Source organism: Crocuta crocuta, unplaced genomic scaffold, assembly GCF_008692635.1.
Source record: "Crocuta crocuta isolate KB4526 unplaced genomic scaffold, BGI_CrCroc_1.0 scaffold10, whole genome shotgun sequence".
Lineage (NCBI taxonomy): Eukaryota > Metazoa > Chordata > Mammalia > Carnivora > Hyaenidae > Crocuta > Crocuta crocuta.
This window is the reverse complement of record NW_027527551.1, coordinates 2402077-2429361: the sequence shown is the minus strand read 5'-3', so window position 1 is coordinate 2429361 and position 27285 is coordinate 2402077. Positions and strand designations below refer to the sequence as shown.

At 37.9% G+C, this 27285-nt stretch overlaps 1 protein-coding gene across 9 annotated transcripts in view; it reads right to left on the bottom strand.

The window, feature by feature from the left end:
- The window catches only part of FBXO34 (F-box protein 34), an 84258-nt gene that overhangs the window by 27692 nt on the left and 29281 nt on the right, over positions 1 to 27285 (bottom strand). Inside the window, exon 3 of one of the 9 annotated variants that reach the window (XM_077768363.1) lies at positions 15370 to 15396. The exons of the other annotated variants lie outside the window; for them this stretch is intronic. The gene's annotated coding sequence lies outside the window, so the exon portion shown is untranslated. The remainder of the gene's footprint in view (positions 1 to 15369; positions 15397 to 27285) is intronic. 9 annotated transcript variants of the gene reach the window in all.

The following is a 27285-nucleotide window of genomic DNA, read 5'->3' as shown; positions in this document are numbered from 1 at the left end:
GGGCTCATCCACTTCAGGGCTTGTGCTCACAAACTTGAGAGATTATGACCTGAGCCAAAGTCAGACACTTAACTGACTAAGCAATCCAGATGCTCCAAAGAGGTTAAAAAAAAAAAAAAATGCTTTTTTTTGTCATGATTATCCATAAAATTATTTGTCTAGTCCAGAATGGATTTTTTTTAATGCTTTATTCTTAAGTAATCTCTACACCCAAATGGAGCTTGAACTCACAACCCCAAGATCAAGAGTCACATGCTGTACTGACAGAGACAGCCAGGCACCCCTAAAATGGATTACATTTTGGTTTTCCTAAACTCTTTAATTCTATTCACAAACTAAAAGATTACATAGTCCTCTATATTTTACTAGCTACCTGAGAATTTAGTTTTATTTTTTACATCCTCCAAAATCATGATAGATGTTTCAGGCAACAAATCTCAAGTCCTAATGTATTCTTTTCTCTCTCCACCAACCTTCTCTCCAGAACTTAGCTTTAAATACAGCTTTAAACACATTTAAGCAAAATCGCTGAGATTTAGGTTCCAAACAACCTTGTCTCATGGCAAGATCTAACACCAGGCACTTCAAAATCTAAGCACACATATTTAAACCAAAGATTACCTGTGACCCTTACCCACACAATTTGGCCAAATCTAAAAATGACTTTTTATCTTTACCTCATTCAAATACCTGACCTCCTCCTGACCTTCTCTACCAGCTGTCTTCAAATGTGGGGGGATTATGAACTGATTAGCTTTAATAGGAAGCTATTTGATTATTCTTAGGCAGAAAGTAAAGTCCATCTGGGTTTGTGATGGAGTCTTTGTGACGTGACAGAACCTCAACTGGAGATTTTACTTCCTCTATAAATGATTTCATTGGTGACTTGTGTATATCGATGATGTTTGGACACACCATAAGCAGGCCTGGTGTCTAATCTACAAAAAGGTATTTGGGTTGTCTTAGGTCCTTCTGAAAAGCAATGGACCAGCATCCTGCCCCACCTCAAGAATGAGTTGGCTCCTTGTTACTATGGTGATGAGCACCCTGTGAACAGAGATAATTTGCCACTTGCTGGAAACTCAAAGCAATCTGTAGCATTGTTTTTTTTTATCAGGAACAAGGTGGGAGGAGCAGCAGAACCAATTACAGAGTATATTTATAAACACTTAAAGGAGTATGTTACTTGATTCTGAATAAGAAGATTTTAAATTGCTTAGTTTATAGGAAAAAATGAAGGAAATAAGAGGACTGAAGAAAAGAAACCTGTTGACCTATATCCTAACACATACAGCTCTACATCATTGCTGAACTTGGCACTATAGCTTTTCCAGCCAGAAGAGAGTTCTTAAACTGGTTTTCAGATTGGTCACACATACACAATATATTAGTTTTCTCAACTGCATTTAGTCCCCCTACTCGTCTCCTGCTAGTGCATTTTGTGTATGTGTGACCAACCAACAGAAGAAAAATCCACTCAAGTAACCAGGTATCAACCAAGTAGGGTAAGCCCAATGCACATGAAACATTAACAGTTTTAAAAAAAATTATATCTCAATAAATTCCTAAAAGTAAAGAGCACCTAGGTGGCTCTCAGTTAAGTGTCCAACTCTTGACTTTGGTCCAGGGGCACAATCTCATGGTTCCTGAGTTTGAGCCCTGCATCAAATAACCAAACATTTTTAAAAAAAGGAAGAATACTCAGCACCTATTCCTGATTTTCAAAAAATTCTTACCAAACTAGGGATAGAGGAAAACGACCTTACTAAAAGGAAGTTAACAGAAATTTATATAATACAGAATATTCAATATCAAAATATTAAAAACATTCCCATCCTATAGCCAGGACTAAACCAAAGATGCATTGTATCACACTACAAAAACAAACAAACAAACAAACAAAAACACCATTAACATATTCAAAGGGAAAAGACAAAAATCTGCCATTACTTACAAACTACATGTTATGGGCTTTCATGTTAATAATCAAATTAAAAGTTACTTGGTCTCATAGTTCAAAAACTTACCAGATGAAAGATCAAAATTTAAAATCAAACCAAAAAAACCCATTAAATAATTACCACATGACCTAGCAACTCTATTCCTAGGTATGTACCCCCAAAGAACTGAAAATAGATACTCAAATACCTGTACACAAAATTTTATAGAAGCACTATTTAAAAGGTGCAAATAAATGAGATGTCCATCAGTGGATGAATGGATAAACAAATGGCGGTGAATACATACAATGGATTAATGAAGTACCGGTAAAAGTACTCATAGAGAGCAAGATGGAGTCACTCAGGTCAAACAATTGCCTTTATCAAGCAATGACGGCTTTACAGGTACTGCAGCTACAAGATACTGTCAAGACCCGCACCAGTTAATGACACCCCAGAACTGAGAAAACAAAGAGGCAGAGGAGGTCTGCAGGGGCCCAAGAATGATTAAATCCTTTTAGAAGGGGGATTTTTGCAGCCAACTATCAGACTCTTTAGACAGTGACCCTTCTATGTCTGACCACTTTAAAACGGCAGCACAGCTGGAACGCTCTGCCCAACTTATCTCTGAACAGAGGTGAGATACTTCACTGACTGAACATAATAAGCAGTAAGTGCCGAGCGCCGACCCAGACAGCACCAAGGCCCGATCTCAACTGGTGGCTCAGACTGACTCCTCATTTGGCTCATTAACTTCCTACCCACTGTGTGATCCTGCTTGTTGTGTGACTTGTCTTGTGGTCTGCTTTGTGTGCCGTGTAAGAAGCCAAGTTAACCATGTGGTGAAATGTCACTGCGCTTGGAATTCTGAACCTGCTTTATAATTTATTAGCACCGCTCTGTGACTGAATAAAGCTGTCACTGTAGACAGACACAACTTATGTGTGCGCCTTCAGAGCGTGCTCATGACATACTACAACATGGATGAACTTTCAAAACCTTATGTTAAGTGAAAGAATCCAGACAGAAAAGGTCACATATTTTATGATCCATGCATAGGAAATGCCCAGAACAGACAAACCTATAGAGATGGAAAGTAGATTAATGGTTGCCTAGGGCCTGGGGGGTGAGAGGAGGCACAGGACTCAGTGAGCAAAGAGATGGGAAGTGACTGCTAATGGATATGGAGTTTCTTTTGGGAGTGATAAAAATGAATCAGAGGTGATGGCTATACAACTATGTGACTATACTAAACACCAATGAACTGTACACTTTTAAAAGGCGAATCTTATAGCATTTCTTATGTAAATTTAAAAAGAATAGTAAGGAGAGACTCTTGAATGCTGACAAAAACTGAGGACTGATGGATGTGGGGGGCAGGGGGGATGGGCATGGAGGAGGGCACTTGTGGGGATGAGCACTGGGTGTTATGTGGAAACTAATGTGACAATAAACTACTTGTAAAAAAAATAAATAAATAAAAAACAAATAAAAAGAACAGTAAGATTTGTGGTGGGAAAAATAAAATTTCAAAAACATACAAAAATACTAGTGTAATCAAGACAGTATGGCAAGAGCAGAAACAGGTAAGTAGTTCAAGAAAACAACACCCTAAATGATTAAAGCAGGATGTTTGAATAAACTCACTGGATAATTGAGTGAAAAGGTAGATGCCTACTTCATCATAAAAACTTTTTAAAAGTGCTAAATTAGTAAAATGTAAAACCCAATGCTGTCAAATAAGAGAGAATGATTTTAAAATATTAGTAGGGGAGGTGCCTGGGTGACTCGGTTGAGTGACTGAGTCTTGATTTCCACTGAGGTCACGACCTGATGGTTCATGGGATCAAGCCTTTCACTGGGCTCTGCACTGACAACACAGAGCCTACTTGAGATTCTCTCTCTCCCTCTCTCTCTTCCCCTCTCCTGCTCACACTGTCTCTCTCTCTCAAAATAAAAATAAACATTTTTTATAAATAAATAAATAAACAAAATACTGACATATCTGACTAAGTACAAATCCTAAGTATGTATTTGGGGAAAAAACACCATAAGGTTAAAAGATAAGCAAAAGACTGGAAGAATATTATTTGTAATACACAAAAAGGATTAATTTCCATGATATTAAAAACATCATGCAATCCAATGGAAAGGGAGGAGAAAGGGAACAGTATTTTAGTATCATACTATTGGTGTAAAACCAAACTGAAAAGACTAAATGTAGATTGTAAATACAGAAAGTTATCCCCCCAAAATTGCTTATCCTGGGATAAAAGTTAGGGCCATTTTTTTATGCATCATATTTTCAATGTTTGAATTTCTGACAATGTATGTAGTAATTCTATAATATCAGAAACAATTTAAAAAGGAAAAAGTCTGAGAGGCAAACTTTAAATAAAATTTAATGTTTATTTTTGAAGGAGTGGGCAGAGAGAAAGAGAGACAGAATCTGAAGCAGGCTCCACACTGTCAGTACAGAGCCCAACATGGGTCTTGAACTCACAAACCATGAGATCACAATCTGAGCTGAAATCAAGAATCGCCGCTCAACCAACTGAGCCACACAGGTGCTCCTGAGAGGCAAAACTTTAAGTAGCTGAGGGACATTAAAGGATTTTTAAAGGGGAAGTAGAATAGATGGTTTACTACTTTTGACAGATCCCTGGAGTAGCTCTATAGAGAATGGATAGGAAAGGTACCAGTTTGGAAATAGGTATTGATTCATTTCTCCATTCAACAAATGTTAAATGCCTACTGGGACCTGGCACGGAGCTAACCACTGGGACCAGTACAAAATGTTGCAAGTTGTCTCTACAAAAGGTCATATGTACCTACTATGGGCAGTGGTACAAAGGAAATAAGGAAAACACCTATTCTTTCTTTCTTTCCTTTTCTTCTCTTCCTTCCTTCCTTCCTTCCTTCGTGTGTGTGTGTGTGTGTGTGTGTGTGTGTGTGTGTGTGGTGCAGGGTGATGGGGGAGGGATGCATATAGAACTTTTGCCATTTTAAGACATCTGTAAATAATATCCTCATGCTATTCCTTGTATTACAAGAGGACCAGGTATTCCTTATAAGTATAACCCATATTTTGACAATTCACTGAAAAAAACAAAAACAAAAACCTAGTATCAGCCTTGTTCTTACAAGTAACTGTCTTATTTTCAAGATTCTTTGACTTTGGAAAGTCCAAGTCCTAAAAACCTCTAAAAGAAGAACTTCAAAGCCACCCTTAGTCATTTTCTATCCTTTTATAAATTCTTTGGTTTTGTCAAAAGATGAATAAAAAGAGGATACAATATTAACAGGCCAAAGGAAAAGCATTTTAATGAATCATATTAAAGATATTTATAATTATGATTTAATCTGCTTTGGTTTCTTTTTACAGACGTGTTCCCATTTTATCACAGCCATCTGCTATTTCAACAGTAAGCCTGTTTTACCAAGTTTTAATAAAGACCATGACTATACATAAAAATGTTTTAAACTTTCTCACCTTAAAACTTATTTTTTTAAGTGTCCCCTAAGTGAAAAGAGGCAGAAAAAAGGACCTGCTGACAAATCTGTTAAAAAAAACTTCACCCTACCATTTGGCTTAGGACATTTAAAGTGTGAGGCGTGTGGTAGCACCTGCTGGTTCACCACCACTGTACAGCTAAGTGCTCTGCTTCACCATCTAGGGCTGAGAGAAAGAGCTCGTCTGAGGTTGCTGGGCAGCAGGCAATCACGGTCACCTTGTCAAAACCAACTACCGAAGTGAGCTTTTCTTAAACCTATCATATCGTCACCATCATTCTTCCCAAACCATGCTGACAAGGGCGCTGTTGCAAAGGCATGATGTGGGCAATACGAAGGCAAATGCAAGTCCGTTTCTGAGGAAGAGTAGAGTTAAGCATGACAGTCACAGGACCTAGATATCTTAAGACAGTCCCAAGTTCATAGTATTCTATTGTTTTCACATAAGGTAATCTTTTAAATGTGTAATTCAAGATGATTTAATAGACTCATGAAAGTTTTTTTTTAATGAATACAAACCTGAAAACACAGGGGAAAAGAAATCTTTTCAGACTCTCCTGAGCCTGGATTTTGGTCCTGAGCACATTATCATATGGAAAAAACCTGGCCTAATCCTCCCCACCGATCCTAAAAGAAGCATTTCTTCCCAGGCAGGAGATCACCAGAAACTGCAAGTGATTTTTAAAAACAAAGCAAACAGAAAGAAAAAGGCATTACCACATATAAAGCATGTGACCTGGATCTATAAACCAGAAATAAAACCTTCTAATTAAAACACAAAAGATGGTGAGGAAAGGAGAGAGTAGAAAAGGGAGCAATAAGCAGTGGTTTCCAGAATTTCTTTCTGCAGAAATGTTTAATTTAGCAATTGGATATTGCTGTACACTGGATCTTACAGAAATAATTACCATCCTCACAACTGTGAACAAACAAGAAAGTTTACCTGGTCATCTATTTCACATGTGCAGTGTCGAATATTTATTTGTTCCTTTTATATCTTATTAGGATATTTATCCTTTTTAGCCATAGCTGTCACTATCTTGAGCCACAAAATCTTCTGTTTATTTTTATTATTATTTTTTTAATATTTATTTTTGAGAGACAGAGTGTGAGCTGGGTGGGGGGCAGAGACAGAGAGGGAGACATAGAATCCTAAGCAGGCTCCAGGCTCTGAGCAGTCAGCACAGAGCCTGATGTGGGGCTTGAGCCCACAAACCGTGAGATCATGACCTGAGCTGAAGTCAGATGCTTAACCAACTGAGCCTCCCAGGCACCCTCACAAAATATTTTTTAAGAAAATAGATGTAAACATATGCATCCCTCAATAGAGGAATCCAGGAGTTATTTAAATGTCAGAGTGGCCCACATTCCCATTCCAAGAGATCACAGGCAATTGCTTTTATTTGAGCTGCCATCCTGCTATCCTAGGACCTTCCTACTCTGACCTTATCCAAAAGTAATCATCAATAGACAAGGGAGAACTTAGTGGACTGTGAGGTGGCCTGGTATGCAATTAAGGGAAAAGAGAGTCTAACTAACCCATCACATCAAATCTAATGGGGGAAAAGGACAATGAATTGAGCAGAAGAGGTTAAGAGTGGAGACAAAGTCATAAGATTGAAGACTCACTAGATGAGGAACAATAAATGCTTGCTTCAGAATGGCTGACTGACCAGATCAGCAGACCCAGCCAATGAAGGGCAACTGGAATTGCTATAGACCGGAGACAATTAGGTACTATTATCCCAATTCTCCTCAAACCAAACTATGTGACCTGAAATTGTATTATGTGTCTCCTTACGTTCCCATACATCCATATAAAAACCTAACAGCAGGTCATCTGATTCAACACACCTACTTTATGAAAAGGAAAAATGTACTAAAATCAGAATTATTTCCTGACTGCATTTATATGACTTGAAAACCAGTAGGGGGTTGACTAAGACCATCCAGATCCCCCTTAAATTGCTAAGGTTATTTACCTACTTATTCCAAGAATTATATCCCAGACTTCTGGGTAATACTGGATGATAGACTAAACACAAAGTTATTTATTGCTCCTTCCCCAAACACCAATATTTTTTTTAAACATATAAACCCAATAGGACAAAGAGAACTGAAGACTGCAGTCACAAATTCTGGAAAACTGAAATATAAAGGGCTAAAAGGTAAAGGACTTAAAGACTCAAGAAAACTGAATCCTAAAGTAAGCATCAGGGATCAGCACTCCCCCAAAAGGACCAGCAGAGAATAAATGGGAAGGGTTAATAGAAAATCCTTCTTTAAAAAAAGGGGGGGTGCCTGGTGGTTCAGTTGGTTAAGCATCTGAACTTCAGCTCAGGTCATGATCTCACAGTTCGTGGGTTTAAGCCCTGAGTCGGGCTCTGTGCTGACAGCTTGGAGCCCAGAGGCTGCTTCAAATCCTGTCTCCTTCTCTCTCTGCCCCTCTCCACTTGCATTGTCTCTCACAAAAATAAACAAACATTTTAAAAAAGTTTATTTTGAGAGAAAGAGCATGCCTGCGCAAGCAAGCAAGGAAGGGGCAGAGTGGGGAGAGAATCCCAAGCAGACCCCCGCTGCCAGCACACAGAGACCAACATGGGGGCTCTATCTGATGAACCGTGAGATCATGACCTGGGCCAAAATTAAGACTTGGATGTTCAACCAACTGAGCCACCCAGGTGCCCCCAGAATCTTACTGAAATGCAATTTCCAGATGAACCGTGAATCATAACCTGGGCCAAAATTAAGACTTGGATGCTCAACCAACTGAGCCACCCAGGTGTCCCCAGAATCTTACTGAAATGTAATTTCCAGATCCAGCCGTTCAGACAGGCAAAAAATGCCCTTCACTCACTCTTGCAAAGGGCTGAAGGTAATCTAAAGAGGGTTAAAACAAAGGGTTATAAGGACCAGGGAATCACCAAGTAAAGCAAAGGCAGTTCCAGTTAACATATGCACTAGATCTCTGTCCATGGTGTGTTGGTAAATATAAATGTTTAACAACTATGGGGGGGTTGGGGTGGAAACAAGGGTAGTTATCTGTAATATCTCCTGAATTCTTATGGTATAAAACTCTGATCATGGCTGCTTCATGCTAAGAAATGATACCACTGTTCACAGAGTTTAGACAAGATGCATGGTAGCCTATCATTAAATAGTATTTCTACCATATAAATTGGATGTAAATAATATCAAGAGAATCCATAAGGACAAAATGTAATACAATAATTAGGGGGTGGTAAGTTTTTAGTATTTATTGATTTGATTTTTTAATATAACATCTAAGTTTGCATAATCTCTAATAATTGTTGTATTTAGCAAATGGCTCACAAAGTTCCTGAAAATTTTACAATTGTCTGTGATGTGCTAATATTAGTCACTGACTCCAGTGTCCTTTATTCATACCCCTTCCCAAAAGGCTGACAGTCAGGCTTTCACTTCCGAGCAAGGAAGATTAGAAGAGACTTTTCTGGAGAAAATTAACAATTAGTCTAAGAGGAAAAATTATATTTTGTCATTCTATGACAAATTCTCGAACTAAAATTTGTCCAGCCAGATCTTCTTACGGTGAAACTCACAATTGCAGAAGTCCTACTGCACACGCAGACCTTTCCATCAGCTTTCTAGGATCCCACTATTAAATATTAGCAAAGAGCCAAGAACTGCTAGACCTCTTTAGCATAAAAGAAATGAAACAGAAAAGGCAAGGTGGGAGAGAGAGCAGGGTCAGCTTTGCAAGCATGTGATCTAGGGAGTCACACAGTGCCCTGCACTTAGAAGAGCTGTGTGTTAGATTTAATGCTCTGCTGTTGCTATCTCGAAATCTTTAATAAATGTTAACAAGGGGCTCCACCCTGTCACTCTGAACTTGGCCCTGCAAATTATATAGCTAGTCTTTATAGACTATAAAGACTAAAGAAAATCCTGGGGGAAAAGATACCATGAATATATTCAGAAACGTAAGGGAAAAAAAATCGCAGATGCAAAGAACAAGTTAAAACAAAAAACTAAAGAGTCAGAAAGTGAAAGTGAGCAAAAGCATGCCTTGTTGATAATTAAAATGCAATACCTAAAATGAAAAACTCATTAGAATACCATAAGAAGACTGGAAAATCAGTGGAAGTCCAATAACTGAGTATGAAGAATTCAAGAGAAAACTAAGGGGGGGGAGGAAAAAGAGGGAGAGAAAGGGTGCCTGGCTGGCTCAGTTGGAAGAGCATGGGACTCTTGATTTCTGGGTTGTTAGTTTGAGCCCCACGTTGTGTGTAGAGAACACACTTCTTTAAATGAAGTAAAAAAGAAAAATAAAGACGGAAAGTCATCAACAAATAGTTCCCAGATGGAAAGGGTTTACCAAGTACTCCACACAATCGATGGAACCAAACTCACACTAAGGCAATTTCAAACATAGAGAAACAAAGAAAACCGATCACATAAACTATCAGGAACCTAATGTATCAGAATACTTTCTGCCAAAACAAAAGCATAAACCAAGAAACAGGGAAATAGGAAATCTAGAAAACAAGAAATCCAAAATAAAGAAGCAAGAAGTATCCCCAAGATGCGGATGAAGGGAAGTCCCAGGAGAAGAGCTGGGCAATCAGTCCAGATGGAAGCACATCTTCAGGAATGTGGGAAACAAAGAGAATACCTTAAGTGTCTGAACTTCCTGAAAGGAAATATGAACAAGTTGCAATTTGAGCTACATTAGAGAGAAGTTTAAATAATAACAAAGAAAAATAAACATTTCAGGGAAAACCAAAAATTATAGAGGAAAGTACAAGTGTTCACAGATTACTCCATGGCTTAACTGTGAACAGTATGTTCAGTCTTAACTGTGTAAATACTGAATACCAATCTAAGCAAAGTTATGAGCAATTACACTAGGATTAGAGAAGAAAAAGGATACCTGTGGATGTTAAGAACTAAATCCTCATCTGCCGTAATGGGAAATCAAGAGATACTGCCTGAAGCTGAGAAATCAAGAAATCAGAATAGTAAGCACGCTGTTAAGAATGACAGTGCTCAGGGGCGCCTGGGTGGCTTAGTCGGTTAAGCGTACTACTTTCACTTAGGTCATGATCTCGCGGTTCGTGGGTTCGAGCCCCGCGCTGGGCTCTGTGCTGACTGCCAGCTCAGAGCCTGGAGCCTGTTTCAGTCTGTGACTCCCTCTCTCTCTGACCCTCCCCTGCTCACGCTGTCTCTCTCTCTCTCCTAGAAATAAATAAAACATTAAAAAAAAAAAAGAATGACAGTGTTCAGGGGCACCTGGATTGCTCAGTCAGTTAAGCATCCAACTTCAGCTCAGGTCATGATCTCAAGGTTCACAGGCTGGAGCACTGCCTTGGCCTCCAATGCTGACAGCTCAGAGCCTGAAGCCTGCTTTGGATTCTCTGTCTTCCTATCTCTCTGTCCCTCCCCTGCTCAAACTCTGTCCCTCTCTCTCTCAAAAATAAAATAAACGTTAAAAATTTTTTAAAGAATAACAGTGTTCAAAGGTGGTTGGGTGGCTCAGCTGGTTAAGCATTCGACTTTGGCTCAGGGCACATTCTCATGGTTCATGAGTTCACACTGACGGCGTGAAGGAGCCTGTTTCAGATTCTCTGTCTCCCTATCTACGCCCCTTCCCCACTCACGCACATGCCGTGCTCTCTCTCACAAAAATAAACAAACATACATTAAAAAAAAAAAAAAAAGAGTGACAGTATTCTGAACTTGCTACCCTACAATATGGTGCCTTGGCATACTGAATATTTTAAACTGAAGAAAGCCGAGAGAAGGCAGGTGCAGGAAGGACTTCCTGACTTCCCCTTCTCTCTTGAAGCAGGGCCAAAGAACTTCACATAAGAGATGTCCTTACTATACCAGGAAAAGAACATCCTTATCTGTATAGGTGGAGGGATACAGAGAGAAATCCAAAGGAAACGGCCTTGCCAGGTTTACCCAGTTTAATAACCTTAGTGCATACTCTTTTGTCCTATCATGTTTTTCTATGCCATTCCACTTTTCCATCAAATCTAGTGCAGGGGCACCTGCATCTAGTGCAGGGTGGCTCATTTAAGAATCCAACTTCAGTTCAGGTCATGATCTCGTGGTTCGTGAGTTTGAGGCCCAGCTCAGAGCCTGGAGCCTGCTTTGGATTCTGTTTCTCTCTCTCTCTCTCTCTCTCTCTCTCTCTCTCTCTGCCCCTCCCCCACTCACACTCTGTCTCTCTCCCTCTTAAGAAGTTTACACAAACATTAAAAAATTTTTTTTAAGTCTAGTATAAAAAAATTCAGGCTGAACCATTTCTTCAGGTCTTCATTTCCTTATGATGCCTCCCATGTCACATAAAACTTTTATTAAATAAATTTGTATGCATGTTTGTTAATGTCTTTTGTCAGTTCAATTTACAGGGCCCCAGCTGGAGAACCTAGAAGGGTGTTAGGTAAAAAATTTTTCCTCCCCTATAAGAACACAGAAATGCAAATGTAATGAGATAAAGAAATTCAAATGTTTGCCTCTAGAGAGGGAGAAGTGGGAGATGAAGTGGGAGAACTGTTGCTTCTCAAAACAAGTCTTACAGAGCTATTAAATCTTTATGCACATTTACCACTTTGATAAAACATACAAAATAAAAACATGAAAAAAAACTAGCAGAAAAACTTCAGAATGTTTTAATTTAGTTCATGACTCCTCTTTCATATTACAAGTTTTGTCAACAAGAAATTTTTCTTCTTGCATTTGTTGCAGTATTTCCAAATTTTCTACAAAAATGTATTACTTGTATAATAAAACCTTAATCATCTTACAATATTCAAAATCATCTAACTCGAACTATTAGTTAGGGATATTCCTATTCTATATGTTCTAGAATACCCAATCTGGCCCAGCCCAGGAAAAGGTGGTGGCTTTCCTTCCAGGAGTTACCTCAGTAGTTTATAGCAAATGACTCCGTATCTCACACTGGGTTTCCTTCTCCATGCCTACATTCTTTCAAAACACTATAAAGACACTTTCTGTTTAACTCTGTGAAAAATTCACATAAACATAATTAACTCTTGAGTGTGACTTTAAGGGAACAACAAATTCAATTTCTTTCATACCTTTATTATTTCCAAAACTAAATTAAAAGGTTTCAGTACACCAAAATTATAATATAGCATTTATTATGTTAACACAACTGGATAATATTTACTTGTTTGGTTTTTTTTCTCCCCTGTATTTGAATAGCTGTCAGGTCGGCTGTCAGCTGTCAGCTGTCTAACTAGAAAACTTATCATGGTCAGAATTTGCAAAACATAGTTCAGATAATCGTCACATCCTCTGTTCACCTCTACAATGGATGGTGTGGATGGTCACGGTCATCATAGGATGTTTAAGAAGGAATTTGCTTTGCAAAGAAAACTGAGCCAATCTGCAAACATATGTAGGCCAGCCAAGGCAGCTAGCTACACATGTTTTCACTTATTCCCTTAAGAGTGATTTGGTTTGTTTGGATTTGGTATAGAATCATTTCTGGATTTAAGGAAAACTAAACATGGTTTTACAGTTTGTTATGCTGACAGGCAGAAAACCATGAAAAAATCCTAATGTAAAGAAGATTCCTTTTGCACTTAAAATTAAGGTAGGATAGACATACCTGGAGACATGGTCTACATTTCTCATCTTCATCCCGCCTAATCACGGCAAAGATTATCTTGTCTGCATTATTAGTTAGTAAACTCTAGCATGCCAATATGGCCTACAGGATCATGAAGACTCCACACACACACACACACACACACACACCCCTAACACCAGTAAAATATCTTGTTGGCATAACACGCCAATCTTTTCTCAATCTGGCAACCAAAACAAGCTGCCACCTGAAGAACTTCTTTTCTCAGAGTCAAATTGAATTTTGCCAACGTACACAAAGAATATTCCAGATTACTGGCTGTTAACCAATTTAATCTTATGACATTCAAAACCTCTTGTTCACACTAGAGTGCTTTAGGTAAATACTACTAATCTCTTCCGGCTTCTAGATAGGTTACAGACTCTGGGAAATTCATCTGGTTTCTTGCCACCTCCAACCACTCCATCTCACTCTCCAAAAAAGCACCTTGAGTTTTGTTTTGTTTTTGAAACAATGTGCTTTTTCCATCCTGCGTTTTCCTGAACTATTTCAGGTTTCTGACAATTTTGCCAGTGACTAAATCTCCTCCTGGGAATAGCTGCCTCATTATCACTATTAAAAACAGTCACTCCTAATACTGACTGATAAAGATCTGGAAACTCATTGTAACTTGGAGAATGCAAATCTCACCCTACCCAATCCAAAGATAAATGCACTACAAATGGAATAACAGACTCACCACAGGACACAATTCCTGTAGGCTTGTGTTCCAATTAAACTACTGAGTGTTGTGAATATTCCTAATTCTTACCAATATGAAGAATTTCTTACCATTTCCTTCCTCATAACTAATTAATACAGAAATTACTATGAGCTAAGCAAGGAAAATAAACCAACAAGGCAATCTCTATACACACACACACACACACACACACACACACACTCACACACTCAACAGTAAATATCCTATCCTAATGTTTTTAAGGTAATACAGCCTTCCAACTGATCCATTTCAGAAATACTCTGTGCAGTACTGTGTGCTGTGTGGGTAACTTTTGTTCTTGGCAACCTTGTCCTCCTGGCTTAGAATATCAACAACAGATAACCTCAAATAATAGTTCTTTTCCTACATCCCTCAAATGGAACAACCACTTAGAAACTTCATTCTTGGAAAAAATATCCAAAATAGAGATAATCATAAATTTACTTCTATTACTACCATTTGGTTATATCTAGCTTCCTCGATATTAGTGAAAAGTCACATAATCATAATCCATCATTCTGGAAACCTGACAGTGATATAGAGATGGCTCTCCATCCACTCACAGCCCCTCAAAAAGTAGTACCCAGAAGTTTTTTCACATCAACCAGAAGCAACCAGGGCCCTTTTGTAGTCACTGAGGACAAGAGGCGTAGTTAACCTTTTGTGCCTTAAATTTCCTTGGAGTATGTGAGCAGTATAAATTCTCAGAATATTTTTTAAAACAAAACCACACAAAGAAAATCAATTATGTTAAAATATATCAAAATATTTTTTAAAAACTCATATAGTATTAAATGCACTTTTTACTTTTGTAATCTATAAAATAACAAGCTTCAACGACGAGCTATTAACTACCATAGTTTCCAAATTATGACCAACATAAATGATATCTTCAAGATATCTGCAACAACTGCAATGTGACATAAAAATATCTTTGATTCCAGGAGCGCCTGAGTGACTCAGTCAGTTAAGCGTCTGACTCTTAGTTTCATCTCAGGTCATGATCTTGCGGTTCCTGAGTTCGAGTCCGACATCAGGCTCCACACTGACAGATTCTCTCTCTCTGTCTCTCTCTCTGCCCCTCCCTCAAGTGCACTGTTTCTGTCAAAATAAATAAACTTAAAAAAATTCAATTAAAAAAAATCTGTGATCCCACAAAGTCACAGGGACTGCTTACTAATTTGCTGTGGTTTGAAGGAGATGTTAAATTTCAGTTAGAGATTGGTGAAAACAAGTATTTAACATTTTTCTCATTTAAATTCATGGACCCCTGAAGCCTTTAAAATGTAATCATTCTGGAACATTTAGAGATCTGCATCATTAAAGAGGNGCGAGATCATGACCTAAGCGAAAGTCGGACGCTTAACCGACTAAGCCACCCAGGCGCCCCTAGTCTCTTCATTTTAAAGATAAGGGAACTAAGGAAGAATTGATGGTATAGCTTGCCTGAAGTATCTGGATTCCAAATCACTGGGTTCTCTTTATGTATAGTAAACCACTGCTTTCTTCTGAAAACCTGAACTTCATAACTACCAATACTTGGCACTTACCTCAAGCTGGCAACTCAGTTTCAGCATCTGTAAAATGAACATAATAATCCAAATATGGAAGAAACTTAACATGGAAATCAAATTTAAAAATCCATGTTAAAGTACTACAGAACTTTTAAAGGTAAGGCTATTTATCCATGAATTCCATAATAGCAAAGACAAGTTATCCTTGCTCATTAGTATACCTTAAGCATCACTGAATTCTGATTTATTTAACATATTAACTATTTTATGCTAAAGGTATCTCCCAAAGGACAAACTGACCTTAAAAATAAGCCACTTTAAATAGAAAATAATATGCTGAGAACAGAAAATATTCACTTTAGATTCACACTACTGTAAGTTATATGTGATTATAGGCAAAATACTTGTTTTCTCTGATCCTCCATTTCTGAGTCAGTAAGATAAGAATAAATACTAACAACCATATGTGATTGCCATGAAGGTCATTAAGTGCCAGTCCTTCTCTTAAAGGGGTCAATGAGGAATAGAAGATTCGAAGATAACCCTGTAACGCAGTAAGGAAAGTTTTCTGACTTCTGCATTATGGATATTTGTTTTCTCCTCATTCAACACTTGACACAGTTATTTAAAAGAAGATAGGGGCACTGGGTGCCTCAGTTGGTTAGCATTCTGACTCCTGATTTTGGCTCAGGTCAGGATCTCCATCTCACAGTGAGATGGAGTCCCTAGTCTGGGTCAGGCTCCATGCTGGGCGTGGAACATGCCTAAGAGTCTCTCTCTGTCCCTCTGCTCATCCCCCTGTGCACTCTCCCAAAGAGAGCCACTCAAATAGCCAGCAATTCTTTCCACAGAAAATCCTTGTTTAAAAATATATTACACAATAAAGATTGTATTACTGTGCACTGAAAAAGGAAAAGGATTAAAACTAAAGACCACTCCCCAATTTTTAAACAGATAATAGTACACAAACGTTTGGAGGACAAGAGTCACACAATTTAAACATGTAAGCATTTAAACATTCAAGTGAAAAAATAAATGCCACTAGAAGCAAGGCCACTCAATTTCTTTCCACATTGTTTTGCTTGCCTCCACAAAAAGAAATCAAAGTGGCTGACTGTAGACATGTCAAAGTTATAGTGACAAATTTGCAAACATTTTAGTTGACCAGGAACAATATACAGAAAATACAGTAGGTAGTCCAAGAGAACACAAAAGGCTCATAGAACAAAGCAGATCTGTTCTACACTACGGGCGGAAAAAAGAACCATTATCTGCTATGCCCTCCTGTCGCACCCTTTTATTTGCAGTCATAACTGCAAGCTGTTTTAAAGACAATGGCAATGTTATTAAGGGTACCTTCATGCTGTGCCAAAGCACATATACATAGCAATTCTGAACAATCAGTCTTACTTTCATGAGACCAAAAGTTGCCGCCAAATGAAATGGGTGGATACCGTATTAAACAATCTTGGAATTAGCTAATAGGATATAGGAAAAAATGATCCTAATGCAGATGCTAGATTCTCTTCCTCCTTTACACAATAAAAATTTTTTTATTATCTGAAAAGCATTCATGGAGGAAGGTTCCATTTAGTAGGACCTAAATATGGCCTGTTTTTTAAGTACAAAGATGCATGCATAATCCATAAACTTACTAGATATAACCACCTAACTTTCAAAAGGATGCTGTATAGAAACAACTAAGTGGAAATCTTTAAATATAACACTGCAACTCTACGGAAAACCATGTGTTTCACAAATATTTAATAGAAGTGGAAATTCACTGCAGGCAACAAGTAGTGACATAAAGCTTGGTTTGTAGGAGTATTCCACTGCTTTTACACAGGTTTAAAATGTGGCACTTTATCTGCCTTTGTGGCTTGTTGATATTTTATTCAATCTACACTAATTACATTAATTAATGCTTTATTAGTGGACTGCAAGGCAAAATCGGAAAAGGTATAAAACAGACATTTAATAAGGCTATGACTTTATAACCACATCAACATGGCCTTATACATACACACAGTACATAGTAGTGTAGGAAGTGTAGTGGAGGAAAAATGGGGTCTAAAATTCAGGTCTTGGGAGAAATCCTAGTATTCAGTGAAAATTTTGATGGAACATTTTTAATAGCTTGTTTTTAAAACTCATAGTTTTGAAACCTTTTTTCCAGATGCAATTCTAATGCATTAATTAGAACTTATATTTTATATTAATTGCTAGTGTGAGAGAAATCTATTGCTCACACTAAACTGAAAGGGGAGTGTCTTCTCAGATGAGCTATTTTTTTTTTAAATATTTTTATTTATTTCTAGGAGAGAGAGAGACAGGGTGAGCAGAGGAGGGTCAGAGAGAGAGGGAGACACAGACTCCGAAATACGCTCCAGGCTCTGAGCTGGCAGTCAGCACAGAGCCCGACACGGGGCTCGAACCCATGAACCGCGAGATCATGACCTAAGCAAAAGTCGGACGTTCAACCGACTAAGCCACCCAGGCGCCCCATCAGATGAGCTATTTTTAAAAGAATCCCAAGGATTTAAGGTCTTCTTGGGTACTTCCTCAGATACAGCCTTAGTGTGCCAGGAACCATTCATGATAATTTTTGCCACAAAGAACAAAAACAAAGTAGGTAAAACCCATATTTTAATAAATCTTGTAAATATATTTTGAAAAACAAACCAGTCTCACATAGAGCTCCACACCTAGAAAGACGATTACGATAAAAATGGGTTGGCCATCTAAATTATTTGCAATTTACAGTGATTTTAGGCAAAATCATTTTATCATTATTTAGGAGGCCATATTTTTTCATTTTTTTTAAGTTTTTATTTTAATTAGTTAACACAATAGCATTATATTAGTTTCAGGTATATAATATAGTAATTCAACAGTTCCATACATCACCCTGTGCTCATCAAAGCAAGTGCGCTCCTTAATTTCTGAGGCCATACTTTTAAACTTATCCGGCAATTTAGGGTGACAGTGAGGTAAGAAAGCACTGCAAAAAACAAACAAACAAACAAAAAAAAAAAAAACAAAAACAAAAAAAAGCAGAGAAAGATATATCTCAGATCTCAAAACAGGTTTCCAAAAAAACTGCCCAAATCAAATTTTTATACACTGGCTTCTATTTTCTTCTTTATCTCTAAAAAGAGAACTGTGTAATACTCCCTGTCCCTCTTTGGGTAGGGGAATATGGTCATACATAATAAAAACATGTACAGTGCTGCAAACCTATTATAAATTATACAAGTAATAAGTTATTTTTAAAACAAAATAAAATATAATGAGAAAAATCAATCTGTTTTATGTATATGTGACCTACTTACTTAAAGGTCAAAAGAAAAACAGCTTAACTGAATAGAACATAGAAGACTAATAAATCCTTCATTTCAATCAAACCCCCACACCTCACCCACCCTCATGACTTTGAAGTACAGGAACTCTGCTATTCTCTTGACATTTGTGGAAGCTGCAGTTTGGCATATTTTGTTTGTTGCTTTTGTTTTGCAATTAACTGCTATGGATCAAAGAAAAAAAATCACTAAAAACAAAATTATTCAAGTTCACAACAAAATAAGTGGTAGCGAGTATGGGAAGCCTGAAATATGGAAGAATTCACTGAAAGTTCCCCCCACTCCAAATGACTTAAGATTATGTCTAATTAGTACCTAAACTTATATTCTGAAAGCTACTGCCATGGACAAGGAAGACAGTAATGGGTGGGTAAGACGGGCTGCTGATCCTAGCATTAGAGATAATCTGCTTTTCCCAACATAAAAATACAGCACGCAAGGCTAGCAGATTTTAAGTTTTTCATGACAGAATGAGGTTACCATCATAAAAATTAAATTCACAAGCATAAACACAGACCTAATGGCAATTTCATCAGAATTGAGACATATCTCATATTTGACATATAAAGTGATGACAATTCCATTTAGCAGCAGACAAGTCACTGTAACTAAGCAATAAATCCAAATACTATTCTTTCTCTTGAGTATCCTCACAAGTATCAGATTGCTTGACTTATTTTTCTGATGTAAAATTCTAAATTTGTTTAATATATGCAAACACATACACATCTTTATAAATACCTGTTACTGAGGCCTTCTTAAACCCAAATATTAAATGAGGTGGTATTTCCCACCATGATTCAGATTCATCCTAATAATTTTTCTCCAGGTTCTGTCTGAAATCTAGCAAGATACCTACATTTGGTTATTGTACTAGTGTGTGGTACTTCTCACATTAAAATTACTTTATAGCATCAATCCACTAAAAAACAAAAACAAAAACTGACACCTAGTCAGGTACAAAATCACTCATTCTCAAAATGCCAATTCTCCTCAAAAGATGAAGTATGCGACTTTACACAAAATTTATGTATCTCAGGGAACTCACAGTAGTTGAATTTAATATATGTCAAAGCCCTCAGTTCAGATGCCACCTTAACTCCAAATCTAGTATTACAAGAAGGGGAACATCATTTGTTCGGAAAAACTCACAAAATCCTCTTAACTGTGGAAATAACCAGAAAAGAGGTTCTATATCTTTCAACACCTATTGAAGGTGGTATCAGATTCCTGGAAAGTGGCATAAAATTTTTGTTTAGCACAAGGACATACGGGACTTGTTCACTGGTTTATTTTCTTAAGAATCAAAGATGGTGAACAAAGTAAATTAACAAAACTCTAAAAGTCTAAGAGCAAATGTATTAAGTACTCAGCTATGAAGCCTAGTTTTGTAATGCTACCAACAAGCAAGTTCTGAGACCTAACGAAGGCAAGTATAATAAACACACTTATTTACCTAAACCTGATCTTCAGTATTAATTCAGCTCCTGGCAACATTAACAAAATATTTCAGTTCCTAGCTCTAAAAGAAAAAACAAAAAACTAGACTTTCAAGTTAGGTGTTTTAATGCATTTTGATAATAGCTCCTTAAAGTTGGTCTTTCCAAAATCATTAACAATCATCATTGAACATTTAGTGGTTCCCAAGCCTTAAATGAGCCCCAAAGGACAAATAAATAAGACAAACACCATCCTAGTCCTCCTGTGGTGCTGACATTCTAACAGGGAAGACAGAAAAATAGTTACATAACGTGTAAGAGCTAAAACTAACCATGTAAAACTCTTGGAAGAAACTGGGCAATGAATCTTCTTGGATTAGGCAATGGTTTCTTAAATATGACACCAAAAGTACAAGCAACAGAAGAAAAAACAGACAATTAGACTCCACCAAATTTAAAACGTTAAATTTTAACTATCAAGAAAGTGAAAAACACAACCTCCCACAATGGGAGAAAATACTTGCACATTATGTACCTGATAGAGAATTTGTATCTAGAAAATATAATGAATTCTTGTAACCCAGTAATACACATAACCCAATTAAAAAATGGGGAAAGGAAATGAATAATTTCTCCAAAGACATACTACTAACTAATAAACACATGTAAAGATGCCCAACATCATTAGCTATTGGGAAAATGCAAATCAAAACCACAATGAGATTACTTCACACCCCCTAGAATGTCTAGAATTTAAAAGATAATAATATATCTTTTATGATTTATTACTTATCATATTTATTTATGATAATAAATGTTAGCAAGGACATAGATAAATTGGAATCTTCATACACTGTATGTAAATGTAAAAAGTATACAGCAGCTTTGGGAAACAATTTGGCAGCTTATCAAAAGGTTAAACACAGAGTTACCATATGACCCAGCAATTCCACTCCTAAAAATGTATATAATCCAGAGAAATGAAAACATATATTCAAGAGAAATGAAGACATATGTCCACATAAAAACCTGTAGGCAGATGTTCACAACACCGTTATTCCTAACAGCCAAAAAGTGGAAACAACCTAAATGTCCATCAACTGATGAACGAATAAACAAACTGTGTATATCCATACAACAGAATACTATTCAGCCATAAAAAGAAATGATGTACTAGTATGTACTAGAACATGGACAAACCTTGAAAACACTATGCAAAGTGAAAGAAACCAAGCACAAAAGATCACATGTATCGTTTTATTTACATGAAATGTCCAAAAAAGCAACTCTAGACAGACAGAAAGTAGATTTGCTGGGAGGAGTAGAGGGTATGTGAAGTGACCCCTAATGGGTACAGGGAGTCTTTCTGCTATCTTCATGACAGCAAGTGGTACTCTTATGACTTGAATCAAATGCTCTAAAATTGATTTTGGTGATGGCTACACAACTCTGTGGATAGCACTGAACTACACATTTTAAATAGGTTAACTGTATGGTATATGAATTACATTCAATAAAGCTGCTACTAAAAACATAATGTTTACAAAGTACTGTGAAAAAGTACAGGGTATTAAGGAAACCTTTTATAAAAGGAACCCTAACTGAATCTGGGGAATCAGAGGAGGGTTAAACGAAGACCTGGATGCATTAAGCATTTTAAAGCATCCAAATGCATGGTATGTCTGAGCTGAAGAGGTACTAGTAGCTAAGAGAATCCAAGAATGGCTGAAGTAGAGTGACAAGGTGAGAGAGAGTAATAATACAACTTACATTTACTGAACCTTTACCTATGTGCCAGGCACTGTTTACTCCGAAGTCTTAAATACTATGAATTTAATCCCAATAGCTCTGAGGTATGGATGGTTACTATCTCCATTTTACAGTTAAGGAAACTGAGGCATAGTGAAGGAAGGTTAACCTGCCCAAGGTCACAGCAAGTGGTGCTATCATGACTTTAACCAAAACATTCTGGCCGCAGAGTCCTACACTTCATAACTCACCTTTCCCTGGAACTGTTTATGGACTACAACAGACATAGCTTTGTATATTCTCTCCAGTAACTGTAACTGGATTATGTTATACATTTACACACAAGTTCCTTTGGCTGAGCACAAGACGAAGTACTTGAGTTGAGAAACCATGTTTTATAATACTTATTAACCTTCAAAACCTAGAATCACACTCAGCAAGGCAAGCTCATCACTTACTAGCAGCTCTGAGAATTGACACTTCCTAAAAGATGGTCTCACATTTAACTTGGGGGGCACTCATTATCGCCATTTTGTTTGTCCGTGCGTGTGTGTGCGCGCGCACGTGCATGTGTCTCCTATACCAGTAGAGAGAACGTGCTTAACGCTTGTTAGTATTTGTGTAAGAAAGTGAATCAAGCTTAAATTTCTAGCATGAACATCCACATGGATGATAGTGTCTACTACTGAGTCCCAGAAAAGACTACTGGGAAAAAAATTCTGACTTCAGTTTTGGACAAATTGAGCAGGAAGAAGAGACATCCAAATCAAAATGAGTAAGACACAAATTAGATTTGTGGACCTGGTCGTCAGAAAACTGAACCAAAGAGGTAAATTTGGAAGTTTTCCCACACAGCAGGGTAATTTAAGCCTCGATTAAAAAAAACAAACAAACACTAAATGCCTAAGGAGAAAGCACAGATAGAGAAATAGTCTCAAGACACTGGTTTTCAAATTTGAGCAAGCACCACAATCACATGGAAGGTCTGTTATAAAACACATGGCTGGGCCCCATCCCCAGAGCATCTGATTCAGTAGATCTGGGTAGGGCCTGAGGATTTTCACTTCTAACAAGTTCCCAGGTAATGTTGATGTTTCTGGTCTGGGGGAACCACACTTGGGAGAACCAATGGCCTATAGCAAAGCCCTAAAAAACTCTGTTAAAGCAGAGAATAAGGAACTTACAAAGGAGAACAAGACAAGCCTTAGAGTAAGATAGGAAAAATACTACTCCCAATTAAATTTTTACCAAGCAATCTCCTAACTGATAATCCAGTAGAAACTTAAATTCTACTTGCAACAAGTATTTATTGAGCCACCCACCATATGCCAGGCACCTCTGTTCCCTGTAACCTGATGCTATCTTCTCTCTTGGCCTCCTTTGTGGTTCCTGCTTCTTTTTTGAATACCTATGTATCTGTTCTCTTATTCCTACTCAGAACATTTCAAGGTTCCCTAGGATTCTGCATCTTTTCTTCATCATGCAAGCTCTCCCAAGGCAATTTTACCTACCCCTGAAACCCTGAATACCATCTAGCTGCCAGTAATTCTCCAATACTTCATCTCTAGAACCAACTGCCTCTGGGCTTCAGATCCTATTTCCAACTGCCAATCCAACCCAATTTTTACACACTAAGCCCCTTTCCTTATTTTCTCTCCAAGAAGGATAACCAGCCACCAAGAAACCCAAGCCAGGTATCTGTGTATCTTCCCTTTTTTTCCCTTAAGTTTGTTTGTTTGTTTATTTTAGAAATCTCTATACCTAATGTGGGGCTTGAAGTCACAAACCCAAGATCAAGAGTTGCACTCTCTTGCAACTGAGCCAGCCAGGCGTCCCACATATCTCTGAATCTTCCTAAAGCAATTGTTCTCAACTTTAGCTGATTAACCTCCCTGGGAGTTGTTTGTTTTTTTAAAGAATACCTCACTTGTAGGTCTAATAATATGACAAGAAAAATCTTGCATCCTTAACACATATGCATGTAAAATGCTTCACAAAAAAATGCCGTGAGCACTCACAGGGAATGATCTCTTTTGTTTTAATGTTTATTTTGAGAGAGAGAGAGACAGAGAATATGTGAGCTGGGGAGGGGCAGAGACAGAGAGGGAGAGAATCCTAAGCAGGCTCCACGCACGCTGTCAGCGCAGAGGCTAACATGGGGCTCAAACTCACAAAATGTGAGATCATGACCTGAGCCAAAATCAAGAGTTGGACACTTACCTAACTGAGCCATCTAGGCACCCCAAACAGGTAAGTATCTTTATAAACACTTCAAATTTCAGCTCATCCGAGGTCTTTTCTTAACAGAATCAACACTTCTTTAAGCTACTAACAACAACAAGAAACAAATGAAAACAAGGGCACCTGGGTAGCTGAGTTGGTAGAGCCATCAGCTCCTAATTTCAGCTCAGGTCATGATCTCACAGTCCTTAGACTGAGCCCAGGATCAGCTTCCTCAAGAAGCATGCAGCCTTCTTAGGACTCTCTCTTCCCCCCTGCCCCTCTCCAGTTTGTACATACTCTTTCACTTTCCCTGTCTCTCAAGTAAAATTTAAAAATTAGGGGCCCCTGGGTGGCTCAATCGATTAGGTTAAGTCCAATTTCTGATTTCAGCTCAGATCATGATCTTGCAGTTTGGGAGCTCATACCTCGTGTTGGGCTCTGCACGGATAGTGTGGAACCTGCTTGGAATCCTCTCTCTGCCCATCTTCCCTCCCAAAATAAATAACCTTAAACTTTTTAAAAAAAATGTTTATTTATTTTTGAGAGAGAGAGAGACAGAATGTGAGTGGGGGAGGAGCGGGGGGGGGCGGGGGAGAGAGAATCTGAAGCAGGCTCTAGGTTCTGAGCTGTCAGCACAGAGCCCAATGCAGGGCTCGAACCCATAAGCAGCTAGATCATGACCTGAGCCGAGGTTCGACACTCAACCAACTGAGCCACCCAGGCACCCCCCCGAAATAAATAAACTCAAAAAAATTTTTTTTAGAATTTGTCAAATGAAAACAAAAAATTGTTTATAAGCCCCCCTAATGTAAACTTCCAACACTTAAAATCAAAGTCATATTCCTACTTTTGCTAAATATCCTTTGGTATAGATCTTGACAGTTGATTCCTAAAGGGGACAGTATAAGTTGTTAAGTAGGTTCATCACTGGAATATGGTTGAAATTTGGCCCATGCATAAGACAACACAGGCCAGTGAGTGAGGTTTGTTGTTCATACAGCCACTCACAGAGACACTGGTGAGCCATAAGTTGAAAAAAAGAGACACCAATATATTCAGACAAGCTAATAAAGAGAAGCCCATTATATGACACAGCTTGCAAAGGAGACATTCAACTCTGTAGTGATATCGGGGCAACCTCGCACCTCTCCTCTTTAGTGCTATTTTGTATTTCAAAAGAGAATGATGATGATTTAAAACAGCTGCTATCTTCCAAAGCATAATGCTTTGTTTGTGCCCCTTGTCCAATGATGTTAGCAAATCTACTTTTTCTTGAAAAGATGTGCAGAGATGGGCAAATAATGAGTCAGTAAGTTCATTTAAGGATATAAAATTCTGCCATTTTCACCCCTGATGGCCAGTTTCTTAAAACCTAAGCATACCAGGACAACTTGAAAATAGCCTGAAATATGTCAGAAAACCAAGGAAAAAAGCTCCCCAAAGTTGCAACTGAAATAAAGGACAACGGTTGGTTTTATTTGGTTGGTTGCTCTAGCTGAACAAATTAGTTTGTCATACAAATGAAATAAGTTACATATTTTAAAAATAAAATGTGGATGCAAATACTACTAGAGTATATAAATACATTTGAAAAACAAAAACAAAAGAAAAACATCCTTTTCCGAAACCTGACTGCCTGAAGCGGAGGACTTAAAGCTGTTTCTGGAAATGCAATTACTAAAGATAAGCTTTATTTACGTTTCTGATACAGTCATAAAGGTATGTGGATTGTGGAAAGCAAAGAAAGTTTGAAGTCCCCCCCCCTTTTTTAAAGAACTATACCTGTTATGTATGAAGTAACCATTATTTCCAAATAGGAGGGAAACACAGAGACTGATTAGAGCTATGAAAACCTAATAATGTGGGTGAAGAGTAAAGAAGACATTTAAATTTTTTCCCAGTTTTATTTTTCTAGATTTGGGAAAATCTTTAACTTTTTACATTTTATAAATGAACAAAATGTGTATATAATCTAAAGGTTACCTATTTCCAATATGACATTTAAGTCCTTTTTATAACCCACCCTCTAAGAGGTCACCCAGCCTGAACCTCTCCAGTGGCAGAAAAAAGGCATTCCACCAACAAAGACTGTTCAACTTCAGAGACTTTTATCAAAGGAAGGAAGAGCATGCTTTCCAAACCTCAAAATCTAAATGCAAAAGGAAGTTTATTTAATACCATCCCAGTATTAGACCCTGGTACATTCAAGGTCACAAGTTCATGAGGGTACATGAAGCACATCTCAAGTATTTTTCGGCATGTCACCACGCCAGGGGACAAAACCAAGAACCTTTCTCAGGAGTCCAACTGGATTCCCTTTAGGGAAAGGAACCGTGAAGGTTGCAATAGCAACCAAGCAAAAACCTGCTAGTTCAATTCACTTGTGAATAAATTTACTGTTATACATGGATCTCCCAATAAACTACAGAAATTTAAGGAACTGAGAATTGTTCTACTTTTGTTGTTCTCCTGTTACATCCAATGAGTAGTATTCTATTGTATCAGAATAACCCAGGCCACTATGGGTGCCTTCTGCTCCAGGCAATGAATGTACAATGCCCTTCACTATTTCTTATACTCCACTCTGCTCCACTGTGCTCAACAGACCCCTCACTATAATTCAAAACAAACAAACAAACAAACACAAAAACAATTCCTTTCCACCTGGACACAGAACAAGAGGCTTACAACAGGTCCAATGAAATAACTCCTTTACATCAGCTCCACAGGACCCATATGAATGACAGTCCTCAAGGGAAACTGAAATTGTCTCTCTCTTTACTACCCTTGTACCCAGACTCTTCTCTAAGGGCAAATTTCTTCCCAGGTAGTAACCTGGCCTAGTAAACATGGCTTCCTGCTCTCTGCACTTAACAACATCTGCCTAAACCTGCTGCTTCACTATTTGCCCTCTTTTACAAATGTGATTATTTCTATTTGGGGGCAGAAATGGAAGCAAGATGAGGAAGAAGGAAATTAAGAGAATTAAGTTCCCGTGGCTTCAAAAGTTCCAGAAATTTTACAACTATAGAAATAGATAATAGGATCCAAGTTCTTCCCTTCCCAACAGCTCCCCACAGGCTAACACCCATGAAACACCAATCCTAGTTTGGCTCCCATGGGAGGGCCAGCAGGGGGTCGGAGGTGTCACCAGTTGTCAAATCCTAATTTGTGATACTTGG